Genomic DNA, 18824 nt, shown 5'->3' on the forward strand with positions numbered 1-18824 from the left:
TCTTTTTCAGAGCCTTTCTTTTCTTTTTTTGAGCAAGAAATAAATATATGGAAGGTGGGGAGACAGCAAAGTCCATGGAAGGCCCAGCCCCTTCATGGGTTTTGAGAGGGAGGGTCTAACAGGACAAGCCCCAGGTACATGGAGGCCCAGAGTGAAAAGGTTTAAGATCACACTGAGGCCAGAGAGAGCCCCAGGATGGATACAAGTCATCTTCTTTTTTTTTTTTAATAGTAATTATTTTTTAAACCTGTGTAATTCTATTTTGTTTAATTTTTCTTTATTTTTTGGCTGCACCTTGCAGCCCGTGGGATCTTAGTTCCCTGACCAGGAACTGAACCTGTGCCTCCTGCTGTGGAAACATGGAGTGTGAACCACTGGACCACCAATGAATTCTCTGGATGCAAGTCTTCTAACTTGAGATCCCATATCTTCTCTCCTATACACCATTCTACTTCTAGAATATTCTCAAAGTGCACAAGCCTTTGAGGGCTATAAAAAGAATAACCGAAGTTTACCTCAGAACCTGATTTCTTCTCACCAGATGTGCTTGGCATAATTTCTTATGCACAGGTTGTCCCCTTAGTTTTAAGTAATTGAGGAGCTCATGTTAGTCCTGGAGTCCTCATTATGGAGCTGCTCAGACCCTCAAGGTTGTACCTCAGCACCACCACTCCCAGCCCACACACCCTACCTCCTGCCTCTGGTTACTTAGGCTTGGTGACTGTGGAGAGCAGGGAGCATCAGAGGCTCCGCAGAACCTCACACCATGAATCAGCCAAGCTGGGTCCTGCCCATACTCATCACCCTCAGTCCCCACCCCTCCGAGGAGGAGTTCGGCTTCCACCAGCCTCCGTACCCCTTTCCTCAGCTGAATTCACGCACTGCCACACGTGTAGCCTGCCCTGTGCCGGCCAGTGTTAGAGGTTACACTGCCCTCTGTTGTTCTCCAACTGCCCACCAATCTGTGGAGCTCTGAGGGTGGGTGAACCACACCACCATGCTAGGCCCAAGGAGGTGCCACAGGGCTGGGGCAGCAAGGTCTGCAGGGTCTGTGCCATCCACAGGGAAGCAAAGACCCTGGTGACAGTCAGCAGAGAGGCCCACAGGGCTCAGGAACCGAGGAAAGAGAAGGCTGAAGATTAACCCACCATTGCCTTCTGGGCTTCTAGAAGTTCCCAGATGGGCTCACTGGCCCATGGGGAGGGGCAGGCTTTGGCCTCAGCAAGCCACGATTATCATTCCAGTTTTACAGACCTGAAAACCAAAGCCCAGGTCACAGCTGCAAAGGGATTTAGGGAGCATTCAAACCTAGGCCAACCTTCCAAGCCTGTCCTGGGAGGAGAATGAAGTTAGAATCAGGGAGCCCATACTCAGTGATGCCAGACTCGAATGGAGGTCAAAGGGCATAAACCCTTTTCCAAAAGACTCGTCTGCAGGTGGGTAAAAGCTTAGCAAACAGCTTTTTCCTCAGTGAGTGAGCCTTAATTCCAAACCCGTGTCTGGGGGGCAAAAATGGTCAGACTCAGTCCTGCAGAATAGAAAGCAGCGTTCGCAGCTAGGGTAGAAGAGGGTAGTGAGTGAAAGCCGACAGCCAAATCGTCGCTCCCACCACGGCCGTTTCCATGTAGCCACCTGTGAGCCTGGAAGAAGTTCAGTTCCTGAGAACATCTCGGCCCTTTCCTGCAGAAGCCAGATTCATAGCTTTCTACCCCGAAGTCTATGTTCTTTCCTCTTCTCTGCACAGCCAGTGACACCAAGATCCAGAGCATGAAAGAAATGCATTTGTCCAACGAAGGCTCAGGTGTTGGTACTAGAGGAAGGAGGTGGGTCTTTCCCAGGACTGGAGGAGTAGGAAAACATGAGAGGGCCCATGGTGCCCTAGGCCCCCACAAGACTCTGGACGAACTCTGGCCTTTTGCTTTGCTCACTGTGTGGTCTGGGCTGTGACGACTCTCCAAGCCTCCATCTCCTTATCTGCAGATTTCAGATTTATGATACCCACTTCATAGCAGTGTTACAGGCATTGAATGAAATTACATACAGAAAACTCAACCAGGGTCAGCACACAGTGCTTAAGAAACACTGACTGCTATTGTCATTGTTACTGTTATGAGTGTGTTGAACCCTCCATGTTCTTCCATGGCCTGGCCTACAAGAGGATTCAGGTCAGTTGGGGTGGACCCAGGCATTCCTGGACTGTCTCCCAACCCTCCACCTCCAGCTCCTCCACCAGGGAGCGCTGGAGGAGGTGGAGCCAGGCTCCCCGGGTCAGTGCCCTGGATGCTGAGTGTGTGGCAGACAGGAGGGGGAAGAGGATTAACATGAAAGCAGAAAATGGGATTAAGAGGCTTCAGGATAATGTGCCCACCCACCCCTGTCCATGACAACAGCTTCTTTCACTCTGTGGCTTCTGGAAGCCAGAGTTTTGGAGGCTTGGTTGCCCCTTGGTGCCAGTGAGGAGCTGGGAAGAACCTTGGTAGGCTTTGAATGTGAGACTACTCAGGGGCCCCGCTGCCTTTTCATGCACTTTCTGGTCTAATCCTCATGGCACCTGTGAGACCAGTGATGGCCCAGAGAGATGAGGAGTTGGAATTCAAGCTTAGGTGGTCACTCCTGAAACTGTATGATCCTTCCCCTCTACCACTGTCTCACCCAGGAGTGCAGTGCCACCGTGAACCCAAGAGATCAATGATTTGTCTCTTCCCTTGGGAATGTCCAGACTTACACTCTGCCTTTGATGAGAAACCCAAAGAGTAATTTAAGGAGACCTGGTCCTCCTCTCTGGCCTCATCCCTTCGTAGCGCATGGGCTTAGTTGCCCATCTAAGGGCATGTGGGATCCTAGTTCCCCAACCAGCGATGGAACCCATGTCCCCTGCATTGGAACACAGATTCTTAACCACTGGACCACCAGGGAAGTCCCAGGCCTGGGCATTTTTAAAGTATTCCTTTGAGGCCTGTCATGCAGTATTTTAATTTCCCTTGTTCACCTCTCTGTGAATCTAAGCCAGTGCTACCCGCTTGAGTGGAGAAAGAGCTCCATCCGTCCCAACTATGTGAAGGAGACGGACCACGATACTTCTCAAAATCACCTCTCAAGCCCTAGTGGATCTTTGATGACCATGTAGGGAGAAGTTCATTTTCCACCTCATTCCAGAAACCAGATCAAGGCCCCTTTCAGCTTTGTTTTTCAGGACAGTGACCCCTCATCCTCCTGCCCCATCCTACCCAGCCCCCCACAGCCTCTCACCTGGCCTTATTCCAGCTCTAGGAGTCTCTCCTGAGTTGCCGTGACAAGACCTCCCCTCTCCCACCCAATGTCAATCATTCAGGGTCCCAACAGGAAAGAGCCCCAAGAACATTGGATATTTTTACAAATGTGTGGGTACAAAGGAACCCTGTGGGGATGGTGCAATAACCTGGAACTAGTAGCAATAGAATTGTTACAGACTCTACCCAAGGGAAGGAGTAGTACCTCCTATCAGAGCCCTGGAGAACCCAGGAGGACTCAAGTGACCACAGAACACCACCAGGCAGGATGACCTCACAAAGAGGCCCCCAGTCTCCCCTCATTCTCCATCCTCTCCTCCCCTACTCCTCCATCTCCTTCCCAGCTCTCCATCACCAAACCCACCTTGAAGCCAGAGGGAGCCTGATGTGAGGTCTGTAATCATCACTCAGCAAGGGGGAGAAGGGGAGAGAGCTGACTGGGAGGGCCAGAGTAATACACCCAGCACAGCGTCCTACTTCCTGTTTGAGCTTCTGTTTGGCTTGAGGGGGAAGGCAAGAGAAGACTTCTTTTTGCTCCCCAATCCATTCTCAGATATCCAGCTATTTATTGTTCTCTTTGAATAACAGGCCCAAACCTTCCAAGAGTCCTCTTCAGCATACATTCTCATCAGGGGCACCGTCATCCCCAAGAAGACAAAACTTGGTTCTTGGGAGATGAAAAAAAATCCTAGATATTGTACATATTAATATATCCAATGGAATACTACTCAGCCATAAAAAGGAACAAAACAATGAAATTTAAAGAGACCTGAATGGACCTAGAGACTGTTATGCAGAATTAAGTAAGTCAGAAAGAGAAAGACGGATATCATATACTATTGCTTATATGTAGAATCTAGAAAAATGGTACAGATGAACTTATTTGCAAAGCCAAAATAGAGTCACAGATGTAGAAAACAAACTTGGGTTACCAAGTGGGGAAGGGGAGTGGGATGAACTGGGAGATTGGGATTGACATATATACACTACTGTATAAAAAATAGGTATTAATGAGAACCTACTGTGTAGTACAGGGGACTCTACTAACTGTGGTGACCTAACCGGGAAGGAAAGCTGAAAAAGAGTGGATGTATGTATAGGCATAACTGATTCATTTTGCTGTGCACCAAAGCAGTTACACCCCAATTTAAAAAAAAAAAAAAAGGTGGAAAAAAAACACGTTATATTTCAATTCAGTTCAGTCATTCAGCACGCCAGGCCTCCCTGTCCATCACCAACTCCCGCAGTTTACTCAGACTCGTGTCCATTGAGTCGGTGATGCCCTCCAACCATCTCATCCTCTGTCGTCCCCTTTTCCTCCCGCCTTCAATCTTTCCCAGCATCAAGGTCTTTTCAGATGAGTCAGTTCTTCACATCAGGTGGCCAAAGTATTGGAGTTTCAGCTTCAGCATCAGTCCTTCCAATGAATATTCAGGACTGATTGCCTTTAGGATGGACTATTTGGATCTCCTTGCAGTCCAAGGGACTCTCAAGAGTCTCCTCCAACACCACATTTAGCCAACAACAACAACAAAATCTTAAATATCACAATAGTTTGTGGCCCTCCAAAGGGCCACAGCACACAAACAGACAGGAGATATAACTGTGCTGTCAAAATTCCATGGGGTGGTAGCATTTAGCAAAAAGTATCCACAAGAGTATTGTTGGGGGGAGATAACTGGGGGTGCAACAATGAAACATAGGTTAAGAAGCACTGAATTAGAGTTGACCCAAAACCCTTACTTAGGCTGTCACGGAAAGCTTTGACTCTGTCACCCTCAGAAGTACACTTTATATTCTTTTCTCTAAACTGAAATACACGTTTATGTGTACTCTCTGTGCCATTCCTAATAAAAACAAAGTGCAATTTGAGTTATTGTTCACTTAACATTTTATTCAATGTACGCTTGCCCATGATGAACATCTTGGACCGTGCAGAGTCTCCTGATCAGCGCACAGTTTACAGCCTTTAGCTGATATTTGCCTACACGGAAGAGCTCGGGTCTCAGGCAAGCCAGGGGATTTCAATGCACACTCACTCTTCACTCAAGGGATCAGGCCGCAAAATATTTCTTGAGTGCTAGTCACTGTAATGAGTATTAAAATATCAAACATACCCCCTACCTTTTAGGAGCTCACTTTGTCACTAGAGATGGCACAAAGATGGACAAATTCAACAGGACAATATATGAGCTGGGACTCTAGAGCAAAGAGACCAGTTTCCACATGTGGCTTGTGAAAGCAAAGGGTTTGATGGTCACATGTCATACTACTAAGGGCAAGTTAACCTGGTCCCCCAGGAGCATCAGTTCCCTACCAAGAGCCCCACTGTTAACACTTTCCCACCCAGAGAAAACCTTATCCTTACTCTGTGTCTCTTATCTGTAAGTCAGTTCCCTTTTGTCACCAGACATCCCCCCCAGTCCCATGGCGACTCAACAGGCTTTGGTGTAGAGCCTGTCAGAGGCTTCTTAAAAGTGTAAATAGAGTGTGTCTACTGTTTCCCCCCTTATCCATACACTTCTTTGGCCCTTCAAAGAGCTCTAGTAGATTAGAGAGGCCCCATGTCTCCTTACCAAAGACAGGCTGCTTTTCCACAGGAGGTGGAGTTTCTCAAGTGCTCCGTAATCCAGCCCTGAGAGGTTCTGCTGACTGGCCTGGCATGGAAACAAAACTTGTGGGCTGTTTCCCAGAAGCCCTTCTGGTGCTCTTCAGGTCTTCAGCACAGAGGTCAGTCTCAAGAAAGGTCTCTCATTTTGTCCCACCCTTCCATGAAATCAATTTTCTCATCCATTTGAGGAAACACACTGCCGCCAAAAATAACAATAATAATAAAATACACAGTATGGGGACTTCTCTGGTTGTCCAGTGGTTAAGACTCCGCGCTTCTAATGCAGAAGGTGAAAGTTTGATCCCTGGTCCGGGAACTAAGATCCCACATGTCGGGCAGTGCAGCCAAAAGTTTAAAAAAAATAGAATGAAAAAAAAAAAAAAAGCACAGTATGCTTTGCTTCCCATTGTTTGGAGGTTTCAGTTCAGTTCAGTCACTCAGTAGTGTCCAACTCTTTGCAACCCCATGAATCGCAGCACGCCAGGCCTCCCTGTCCATCACCAACTCCCAGAGTTCACTCAGACTCACGTCCATCGAGTCAGTGATGCCATCCAGCCATCTCATCCTCTGTCCTCCCCCTCTCCTCCTGCCCCCAATCCCTCCCAGCATCAGAGTCTTTTCCAATGAGTCAACTCTTCACATGAGGTGGCCAAAGTACTGGAATTTCAGCTTCAGCGTCATTCCTTCCAAAGAAATCCCAGGGCTGATCTCCTTCAGAATGGACTGGTTGGATCTCCTTGCAGTCCAAGGGACTCTCAAGAGTCTTCTCCAACACCACAGTTCAAAAGCATTAATTCTTCCGCGCTCAGCCTTCTTCACAGTCCAACTCTCACATCCATACATGACCACTGGAAAAACCATAGCCTTGACTAGATGGACCTTTGTTGGCAAAGTAATGTCTCTGCTTTTGAATATGCTATCTAGGTTGGTCATAACTTTCCTTCCAAGGAGTAAGCGTCTTTTAATTTCATGGCTGCAGTCACCATCTAAGATCCCACATGTCGGGCAGTACAGCCAAAAGTTTTAAAAAATAGAATGAAAAAAAAAAAGCACAGTATCTTTGCTTCCCATCGCTTGGAGGTTTAAGGCACTGTTATTCATCTGAACTTGCGCAGGAGATGGTCGTGAGGTTATCTGTATCACATTTCACTTTATGACATATCACCTTGTTTACACCACCCTTTTCAGTTGTTTATAGGATATAGGTTACCTTTAAATGCTCTGGTTTTGTTTAGTCAATTTTTTTTCTCCCGACAATAAAAAATTTTAAAGGCAGCCATTGTTCTAAGAAATGACTATTGTACTTGGGGCACCAAGATGCTTTAATGGGGAAAGACAGCTTGTCTTGTATCTTGGCCTCCCGTATCTTTTTGAACCAGGCTTTGATGCTCTGCGGAGTTTTCTGACTCCATCATTGAACTATGCAGCGCTCTGCGGTTCTTAAGAGCAAATGAGTTTCTTCTTTAAACATAGGCCTCTGCTTAGCACATTTAGTACTATTTGACTTGGGTCTCTGGATAGTGCTGTTCCTGGAATGGACTTCACATGCTGAATTTTTCTGTTTTAATTACCCACACTCCTATCACATATGCTGAAGTGACCTTTTTTTTTTTTTTTTTTTTCCTATAGCTTCTCCAACAATTTGCTGAGATGCAGAGATTTATAGAGAGTCCTTTTGGGTTAGGAATTTACAGGTTAACTCTTTCATGTGCAAGTTCATACTATTTCTGAAAATATATTCCCAGCAAACAATTCAAAATAGGGAAAGGTTCAAATGCACACAAATATTCCTTGCAACATTATTTAGAATAAGAAAAAGTGAGGGTTGGTTATACGGCAATATGATAAAACATGTAAATTATAGTGTTAAATGAAAAAAGGAAGATGTAAACCTAGGCCTGTGCTGTGTTGTGCTCAGTTGCTCAGTCATGTCCAACTCTTTGCAACCCCAGGGACTGTATTCCACCAGGCTCCTCTGTCCATTGCATTCTCCAGGCAAGAATACTGGAGTAGGTTGCCATTCCCTTCTCCAGGGAATCTTCCCAACCCAGGGATCGAATCCAGGTCTCCTGCATTGCAGGTGGATTCTTTACCATCTGAGCCACCAAAGAAGTCCAAGAATACTGGAATGGGTAGCCTATCCCTTCTCCAGGGGATCTTCCCAACCCTGGAATCAAACTAGGGTCTCTGCATTGCAGACAGATTCTTTACCAGCTGAGCTACCAGGGAAGCCCCAAACCTAGGCATATAACTATGTAAAAATGCACATGAGGTGATTTCCCCAGTGGTTCAGTGGCTAAGAATCTGCCTTGCAATGCAGAGGACTCCGGTTCTATCCCTCATTGGCGAGCTAAGATCCCACATATCATGGAGCAACTAAGCCCATACGCCTCAATTAGAGAGTCCGCACCCTGCAACTAGGACCCCAAATAAATAAGTAAAATAGTAATTTTCAAAAAATGCATGTGAAAAAAGACTGGAAGGAACACACGCAACTATTGTAAATAGTTGTGAATATACACAACTTTGCCAAGATGACAGACTTTTTTAAAGTTTTCTAAACTCTTTTTTATTTTGTCATCTTGCTTAATTAATTTTAAAAAATGATTTCAAGTAGATCGCTGCTTAAGTGGATTGATGGAGTAGCTAGATCTTTTTACCTGAAGTGAGACAAAAATCTCGCTCTCATTTTGTTACATAACCTTCATTTAAATTAGACTTTTGAAAAGTCAGCTCCACTAACGCTGATTCATAAAAGGTGTTTGATGGCTTAATATAGGAGTTGATATCACACATGAATGTAAATCCAGCAGGGAAGCAAGTCTGGTGGCTGATGCCATCTGGGGACGTTGGGCCTGAGTGCATAGGTATTTCAAGGAAATTGGGATTTTTTTCGTGATTCCCCAGATTTGTGCATTTTGGCCACTAATCCAAATTCAAAAATAAAGTAAAAGCATTTGTGGGCCAAACAGAACATATCTACAAGCTGGATTCAGCCAGCTGGCAGCCAGTTTGAGACCCCTAGTACGAAACCCATTTCTGAAGTTACAGCCGACTGTCTGATCTCTGAGCACTCAGCCACCAAACCCCACCTCCCACCGTGCTCTTCCGTTGACTCTTCCTCAGGGAGCCGTGCGTCACTTCTGGCTGTTTGATGAGGCTGATGGAAGATGTTAGTCCTCAAAGTATAAAAGGCTTGTGAATCTATCCCTAGCTGGAAGCATTTCTCCTACCAGAATGTGAAAGCTGGCAACATCTTTAATATTAATTTGTATTGCCGTCTGTCGCTTACATTTAGTGTGGCTGTGAGGAATGGATTTGAAGCTGTTCGAATATGACTGGTTTCATCCTGGACCCCTTCAGCGTTATCAGATGTACCAGCCAGGTTCGGGCTGCGTTTCCAGCTTGTTGTCAATCAGATTTGAGCAGTCAATGTGTTAATCCCTGTTTTCTTCCAGTATCACTGCCCTGACACCAGTTACTGGTTTCAGAGAGCTGCCTTCAAGATGTAGCCCTCTCTTCTGCTGTTTCTTCACTCTCTCTGTCTCCCTCTCTCTCTCATCCCTGGATGCTCCTTTGGCACCGTGACCAAACACAGAGGGATCATTCCTGCTTTTATACTAGCATCTGCTTCTGCTGTCTTAGGAAGGGACCCAGGCAGAACTTCCCTGGTAGCCCAGTGGTTAAGACTCCATGCTTCCAAAGCAGGGGTTGTGGGTTCAATCACTGGTTAGGGAAATAAGATCCCACACACAGTGCAGTCAGAAGATTAAAAAATAATAATGAGGAATGCGCCCAGGCAACCTTCACTTCTAGACAATGACCCTTTTCCCTGCAGTGACCCCACTGGCTTTGCCACAAAGATCGTCTCACTATTCTCTGAAATATTTGAACCTGGACTTGCAACAAAGGGCAGCTGATGCTCCAGGACTGACCATCGTTCCCAGTCATGCTATAATATGGACTATCTGGCTCCTCAAGGTTAATGTGATGTCCTGAGGCCCTGGGGCCACGGCAAACGGCACCTGAAAGATCTAGGAGTTGATGCATTGATCAATCAATTAACCACTCATCAATAAACAAATGAGCTGAGACTCCCCAAGTAGCCAGCTTGGCTTTGACATAGAGACCAGCTCCCTCCTTCACCATCCGGGACCTATTGTGGTTACAAACGCCTCCTATTAGTTCTTGGTTTATTTGGGAACTGCAGATGCTGCCAGATGTTTACTTTTAACGTGAGGAGAATTACACTGCCCTTGTGGTTGAAGAAAGGGGGCTGGGGTGCGGGGGAGTGGGCAAGCCCCTCCACAGCCCAGTCACTGGGGGCTCCTTCCCTCTCCCCTCCAGATGTGGCCCAGCCCCCACCCCATTTCGCCAAGTCAGCAGACCCGGACTATTCCAAGCATGGAGGACCCTGCAGGCTCCAGAGCACAAACAGAGCCCACATGGCCCAGCATGCGGGACACACGTGTGTAACTCTGAGGTCACGCCTGGGCTCCACCAGCCCTCACAGTGCTCTCCTCGCTGCAGAGTCCCCTTCTCACCTTGGTCTTTGAAGCAGCCCCTTCCTCGTCTAGACCAAAAGGCAGACTTCCCTGTGAAATGATTTGGACCAATCTGTAAATGATGCTTTGGGAAGTTATGGCTGAGGTAGAACACCGAGACTACCCTTAGAACCCCAGAAAGCCTGATCCATTTTGCAGCTACAACCCTGTTGCCTGCTCCCATCTCCACTTGTAGAGCCCAGTAGGACTGTGGGATCTCAAGTTCCTAAGGGAAGCTGAGGCTGATGGAAGAAGCCAAAAGCATCAGTATCTTCCCACCAGTGTCCAAAATCTCCCAGAGATACGGCAAGCAATTACCTACAATCCCTGCCCCTTGAAGGAAAGGTCCTGATCCCATATCACTTCGCCACCTTCATCTCCACTGCTGGACAAGGAGGGAAAGCCTTCTCATTGTTCCAATCTATTCTCCTTCTCCCTTCTGCTTTCTTGGGCTCTAACAACCTAAAAGCTAAAAATACCCTCATTTTCTCTTTTCTTCCTGGTATACCCAGAAAGCAGGATGAAATGGCAGAAACTCACAACCAGCCTGTACTTCCAAACAGAAATGGAGCTGGGAGGAGGGAGGAGTAAGTGGCAGAACTCAGACCATCCCAGACAGGCTGCAGTAGCCTTGCAGAGAAGAGGCCCACGGATAGACTTGCACATATTTTTTTGAGAACTTATGATGTGACGTCAAACTAGGCAGAGCATGACTAAGGAGACTACTTACTGGATTTTCTTAGAATTCCTAGGAACTATACGCCTCTCATGTCTGAGCCATTCATCCCAAACTCAGCAATGATTGAGAGCTAGTAGGAAAAGGAAAGAACTGCCCTGATAACTTTCTCTAGATCTCGTGTTTCCAAGACTAAATGGGAGGCAGAAATCACAAAGTGTTATCTCAGTGTGAAATGTGAACTTACCCAGTTCTTACCTGTACCCAGCCCTCTCCACTCCCACCCTTCACCAGCTCCATCCTCCGCAAAAACCCACAGTATATAACTATTCAGCTGGAAACTGAATCCACTCTCAATCCAGTACTCATCTTTCTTTTCCCTCACCCACAGCTGCTACTGCACAGGACTAAGGCCAAGATGAAGGCGGCCTCCTCCAGAAAGTCCCTCTGTCTTTTTCCTCATGTATTCCTGCCACTCCCACCCCCAGGGCCTGCTTCCCTTTCCTTCTTGTTTTCATAGAGTCTCTGACCCTTCTGAGAAGGTAGAGTCATCAATGAACTGTACACATATATTCCACTCTCCAGCTTTGTTGAACAATGTTACCACCAAGTAACTCTCCCTGGAAACTTTAGGAAGCCCAAGGGAGGAGACACAGGGAATGAAGGACCTGAGGACACGTGGGGAGGAGTAGGGATGTGTGACTGGTGGCTCACTCCTGAAAGTGGCCATGAATAAGGACATTTCAAGGTTCTCAAAAAAGAGCAGGAAGTACTCAAAGGCTTGACTGAGACTATGGCCTTAACCTCTACCCATCCCCTGTGGGTAGAGGTCATGGGAGACCACGGGGAGGTCCCAGACCAGGAAGAGGCCATTGGCGACAATAGAAGATGTAGCTGGGACCTTTGGATGGAGTTCCTGGGTCACCAAGGAGTCACTGTGGTCTAGTGGATATGAACTTGAGCTCTGAAGTCAAGCACCCTGGTTCCGAATCCTAGCTCCATAAATGATGCCCTGTGGGACCTCTATAAGGATTCATTTACATCACTTAGCGTTGGTTTCTTCATCTGTGAAAAGAGGCTAAAATAGTACTTACCTTCTAGGGTAGCTGTGAGGTATACATACTGACAGTAATGTTGGTGAGTCATTGAGTTAATCACTTCATGTACTATTATTATTATTGTCTTTTACTCTGGGTTCCAGACCTGACTCATACCAAGGGGTCCTAAGGAAAGCTGACCATCTATCTGTGGGTCAGTGTGGCAGGGTCCATCCAGCCTCCCCCGGCCCTGTATTCAGTCAGATGTGGCTCTGTACATGGCAGGTGAGGCAGGCTGGGAGGGCCAGGACCAGACGGGACCACCCAGCGGGCTGGGGAAGGTGCTGGCAGGATGGCCTCAGCTGCAGCTGCCGGGCAGCCGTCCAGGGTGACAGGCAGAACGCAGTGCGCAAGGGTGTGGGGACAGACAACAGGTGGCAGCTCGGCAGCAGTCGGCCGCGGGGGAGATGAGCGGAGGACCTCCTAGCATTTGGGAAGAGGGGGTCCTGACCAGCAGGTGGGCCACAGCAATGAGCAACTCCAGAGGGAGGTTCTGAAACCCAAGCAGGCAGGCAGCCTCAGGAAAGTCTTGTCAACAGATTCCAGCCCCCAGGGAAAGTTAGATGTGATGGGGAGAGGCCAGAGAGAACAAAGTTGCCAAATTGAAGCTGTCAGCCTAGGACACAAGGAGGAGTGGCATTCCTGGAGCTCCGCCTCAAACCCAGCCCAGAGGATGGGAGAAGACCTGCACAGGCTTCTGAGAGTGGGGCAGGGCCTGATGAGGGCCAGCCTGATCCTGATCCCTGGTGGGAGCCGGGCTAATGACCAGGGCAACAGGCTCAGGCCTGACACGGAGAGGTCCCCACTATACGGGTGCAGGAGAGGGAAGCTGGAGGTCATCGAGGGCTAACTGTGAACTCTCTCTCTCTCTCTGTCTCACACACACACACACACACACACACACACACATATATATATACTCTCTCTCTAGCTACTACTCCAGTATTCCTGCTTCTTGCTTTTTTGCCCTATTTTTTTCTCCCCCAGATCCTCCTTGCTGATAAAGAACCAAAGAACCAAAATAGGTAGGGTCAACTTTTTTTTTAATGAAAAGTCCAGTCCCTTAGGACCTAACAGCTCCCCCGACAGTCACCTGGCAAGTGACCTGTCGCCCTGAACCCCAGTGGAAGGAACATGAGCTGCAGTGAGCAGGGAACTGGACCCAATTAGAAGGACAGTGAGGCTTCCCATAGCCCCTGACTCTGGTCCAGCTCCCGCTTGTCTCTTTTTTAGGATCAGCTAACAACTCCATAAATTCTGCTCCAGACCCATGTCTTGCCAATGATCCTGAAGACTTTTCTGGGAGGGTAAGTAACCTTGGGAGCCAGGTAGAGGTTCATCTCTGCTAGACCCGCATCCCTACAGACATGAAAACTTAACCCACACTCATCTATATAGGCCGTTAAGCCTCACACTTGAGTGTCTATATTAACCTCTAAGCTTCACGTACACACACGTTTATACTGTTTCTAACCCACACGCCTATTCTCAATCACTGGCCTCCGGTGTGTAAGGGCACAAGCAAGAGGAGTGGGCCCCACATCAAGGAAGGACATAAAGGACGATCACTAGATCCCCAGGCCCCAGCCTCTGGGTACATCAGCCACACTGTCCTTTCACCTGCCCTGGCTGGGCCCCTTCTTCCTGCTCAGCAAGTGATCTGAGGTCTAGTGATCTGGACTTGATGGGAGCAGACCGACTGCCTGCTCACTTTGCCCCCAGCTGTAGAGTATGGTTACTGGTGTGCAGGACATTCGGATGCACTGAGAGCTGAGCTCTGCAGACGCCATCTGGAGCTAGGGTCACGGGACCCTTCCCACCTCTAGGGCTTCCTGAATTCATAAAAGGCAGATGACCGGTGATGTCAGTCAGAGGAAATTCGATAGAGACAAGAGGCTACACAGGTGATGGAAGAGGTAAGAAGCCACATAGGCATGCTAAGCCAATCCAGATGTGAGCAAAAGCAGGGAGCCATTTCTGCCCCAGGGCTGGAGAAAGACAGGAAAGAGAGAAAGTGAGGTCACCAGGGTCTGAAGCCAGGGCTGTCCGGTGGGAATCGCAACCACAGAGAGACGGGTCGTCTGATGTGAGCTGGAGCCATAAAGAGATGCAGCTTCTGCTAAAGACACCTTAGGAAGCAGGGAGAAAGAAATACCCCAAGTTCCCCGCACCTTCCACCTTCTAACCTGCTGCCAGGCCCCCCACTGGATGAATTTACCTGAAAGCCCAAGGCAAAGAGCCTGAGACGTACAGTCCATACAGAGCAGCCCCCACAGGTCAAGGGACCAGTCTGAGAGCAAACAGGTTATGGACCAGCACAGGAATGATAACCCACCAGGCCTTGGATGGGCCAGTGGTGAGAGGTTTAGAGAAATTCTAGAACCACTTCCCCAGGAAGCAGCATCCTTCTCAGTCTTCTCGCTTCACAAAGATGGAAATGGATTAACTGCCTGGATGCCCCATCAGTGTGCACAGTCAGAAGGTAATTCTGCACATTCATCACAGGGAGAGACCCCTGAAGGAAACTGAATACTGTTTGTTTGTTTTTCCAGTTTTTTAAAAAGATTTATTCATTTGCTTACGGCTGTGCTGGGTCTTCTTTGCTATGTGCGCTTTCTCTAGTTGAGGGAGCGGCGGCTACTCTCTAGCTGGCGTGTGTGGGCTTCTCATCGCAGTGGTTTCTCTCATTGCTGAGCACGGGTTCTAGGCACACAGCTCCAGTGGTTGTGGCACACAGGCTTAGCTGTCCCATGGCATGTGGGATCTTCTTGGACCAGGAATTAAACCAGTATCCCCTGCATTGGCAGGTGGATTCTTTGCCACTGAGCCACCAGGGAAGCTCCTTGAACACTATTGCTTCAGTCATGTCTGACTGTCTGCAAGCCCATGGACTGTAGCCAGCCAGATTCCTCTGTCCGTGGAATTTCCCAGGCAAGAATACTGGAGTGGGTTGCCATGTCCTCCTCCATGGGATCTTCCTGAATCAAACCAACATCTCTTATGTCACCTGCATTGGCAGGCAGGTTCTTTACCACTAGCGCCACCTGAGAAGCCCACCCCCAAAAAAGGGTGGCCCTCTCAGAGGCTATCTGGCTTTGTGCCCTAGTTAGGGGCTGCCCTAGTTAGGGTCTAGGGTCCTTTGGGTCATTTCCTACATGGAAAAGGGCATAGCCTATGTCTTGGGGCGTGGTGAGGCATCCAACTGGGGGCTAGGAAGGAGACACTGCCCAGGGTACCAGGGCACTCAGCACTCCTTAGAGGAGACCGGAGAGCTCCCTCCTCCCGTCCCTCATCCCCTCCTTCAAAAACCCAGACCACTTTGGCCCAGCTTCCTTCAGGCCTCTTCTGGTGACTCACTAAGATCTTCCGCCTGAGCTGGGCATTAAATGCCTCTCCATCCCCCTCTGGGTCCCACCCCAGAAGCCCCTCCCTAGAATCCTTCAACAAAGTCTTCAACCCAAAGGTCCTGGGAATAAGGCTGAGGGAGGCGGTAGAGTGGGGAGAGGAGAAGAACATTTCTCAGATTCTCAGACGCTTTTCTTGTCCCAGAGAAGGAAGATTTTGCCCAGCATGGGTTTTTAGTCTGAATATGAGCCCAAGACAACATGCAAAATGTGAGGATCTTCCCCACTCCACCTGGAACTCCTCTGGCAACCAGAGCCTAACTTCTTTTATCTTTTAATTTATTTTTTAATTGAAGGATAATTGCTTTACAGAATTTTGTTGTTTTCTGTCAAACCTCAACATGAATCAGCCATGGGTATACATATATCCCCTCCCTCTTGAGCCTCCCTCTCATCTCCCTCCCATCCCACCCCTCTAGGTTGATACAGAGCCCCTGTTTGAGTTTCCAGAGGCATACAGCCAATTCCCGTTGGCTATCTATTTAACACACGGTAATGTAAGTTTCCATGTTACTCTCTCCATGCATCTCACCCTCTTCTCCCCTCTCCTCGTGTCCAAAAGTCTGTTCTCCATGTCTGTTTCTCCATTGCTGCCCTGCAATGGAGAAATTCTTGGTACCATCTTTCTAGACTCTGTATATATGCCTTGCTGCTGCGTTGCTTCAGTCGTGTCCGACTCTGTGAAGCCCCATGACGGCAGCCCACCAGACTTCCCGTCCCTGGGATTCTCCAGGCAAGAACACTGGAGTGGGTTGCCATTTCCTTCTCCAATGCATGAAAGTGAAAAGTGAAAGTGAAGTCGCTCAGTCGTGTCCGACTGTAGCGACCCCATGGACTGCAGCCTACCAGGCTCCTCCGTCCATGGGATTTTCTAGGCAAAGGTACTGGAGTGGGGTGCCATTGCCTTCTCCATATACGCCTTAGTATATGATATTTATCTTTCTCTTTTTAACTTACTTCACTCGGTATAATAGGCAGAGCCTTACTTCTGCAGCCAAGAGATCAAATTGCCAACATCCGCTGGATCATGGAAAAAGCAAGAGAGTTCCAGAAAAACATCTATTTCTGCTTTATTGACCATGGCGAAGCCTTTGACTGTGTGGATCACAATAAACTGTGGAAAATTCTGAAAGAGATGGGGATACCAGACCACCTGACCTGCTTCTTGCAACAGTTAGAACTGGACATGGAACAACAGACTGGTTCCAAATAGGAAAAGGAGTACGTCAAGGCTGTGTATTGTCACCCTGATTATTTAACTTCTATGCAGAGTACATCATGAGAAATGCTGGGCTGGAAGAAGCACAAGCTGGAATCAAGATTGCTGGGAGAAATATCAATAACCTCAGATATGCAGACGACACCACCCTTATGGCAGAAAGTGAAGAGGAACTAAAAAGCCTCTTGATGAAAATGAAAGAGGAGAGTGAAAAAGTTGGCTTAAAGCTCAACATTCAGAAAACGAAGACCATGGCATCTGGTCCCATCACTTCATGGGAAATAGATGGGGAAACAGTGGAAACAGTGTCAGACTTTATTTTGGGGGGCTCCAAAATCACTGCAGATGGTGATTACAGCCATGAAATTAAAAGATGCTTACTCCTTGGAAGGAAAGTTATGACCAACCTAGATAGCATATTCAAAAGCAGAGACATTACTTTGCCAACAAGGGTCCATCTAGTCAAGGCTATGGTTTGTCCAGTGGTCATGTATGGATGTGAGAGTTGGACTGTGAAGAAAGCTGAGCACCGAAGAAATGATGCTTTTGAACTGTGGTGTTGGAGAAGACTCTTTTGAGTCCCTTGGACTGCAAGGAGATCCAACCAGTCCATTCTGAAGGAGATCAGCCCTGGGTGTTCTTTGGAAGGACTGATGCTAAAGCTGAAACTCCAGTACTTTGGCCACCTCATGCGAAGAGTTGACTCACTGGAAAAGACTCTGATGCTGGGAGGAATTGGTGGCAGGAGGAAAAGGGGACGACAGAGGATGAGATGGTGATGGCATCACCGACTCGATGGACATGAATCTGGGTGAACTCCGGCAGTTGGTGATGGACAGGCAGGCCTGGCGTGCTGCAGTTCATGGGGTCGCAAAGAGTCAGACATGACTGAGCGACTGAACTGAACTGATCTGAACTTCTGCTCAGACATTGTCACCAGCTAGTTCCAGTGCATCTATGTCTCTTGTGTCCTCAGATGGTCTGCCAGTTCTCTGTAGGCAGAAGGGCCAACTGCAGAGCACAGAGTCTGGCCAAGGTCCCACCCCTCACCACGCTGCTCATATCGTTCACAACAGGTCCCACTGGGGACCAGATACCTGATTGGAAAAGCTTCAGCAAAATGAAAATATGGCGCTGCTTGTTAAAAAAAACTTTAATAATTTTTTAAAAATTATTAAAATTGTCAAGATGAGGACAGCAGAGCACTGAGCTAGGTACAGAACCCTTCTAAGTGTGGGGCCCGGTACCACATCCCTGGTCACACATCCATGGAGCCTGCTCTGGCCCATGTGGTGTGAGTGGTAGCTTGCCTCCAGAGATGCTGTTTTCAATTCCTCACCTCCCTCTGCCTGCACCCCACCCCCACTTCATGAGACAAAGTCCTTTCCCTTGAATGTACTTGACCAACAGAATACAATGGAAATGACATCCTTGTACCTCCATGACTAGGTCATAAGAACCCTTTGAGCTCTTCCTGACCATCTTGGACACTTGCTGTTGAGATACTCAGAACCCAGCCATCATGCTGTGAGAAATCCAAGCCACATGGAGAAACCATGTGTGAGTCAACAGCCCCCAGCTGCGCCCCAAGCAGTCAGCCAGGGTCAACCCCAGTCATGTGAGTGAACCAGCCTCCGAATGACCACAAGCATGGAGACAGCGGACACAAAGCACAAGGGAAACTCACAGCAAGAACCATCCAACTGAGCCTGGTCAATGCACAGAACTGTGAAAAATGGTCTTACATTGCTGCTTTGAACTGCTCACTGTGGGGGATTCCCTGATAGTCTAGTGGTAGGACTCAAGCACTTTTACTGCTGGTGCCTGGGTTCAATTCCTGGTAGGGGAACTAAGATCTCACAAGCTGCAGAGTGCAGCCAAAAAAAATAAAAACCTGCTAAGCTGTCGTGCTAGACTAGATAACTGGGGTGTGCTCCAAGGAGTGGCAGGCGTTCACTTGGAAAGCAATGTGAGCGGCCTGGGTTGCGTGTCACATCAGTGCTA

This window comes from Bos indicus, chromosome 11 (genome assembly GCF_029378745.1).
Source record: "Bos indicus isolate NIAB-ARS_2022 breed Sahiwal x Tharparkar chromosome 11, NIAB-ARS_B.indTharparkar_mat_pri_1.0, whole genome shotgun sequence".
In the NCBI taxonomy this organism is placed as follows: Eukaryota; Metazoa; Chordata; class Mammalia; order Artiodactyla; family Bovidae; genus Bos; species Bos indicus.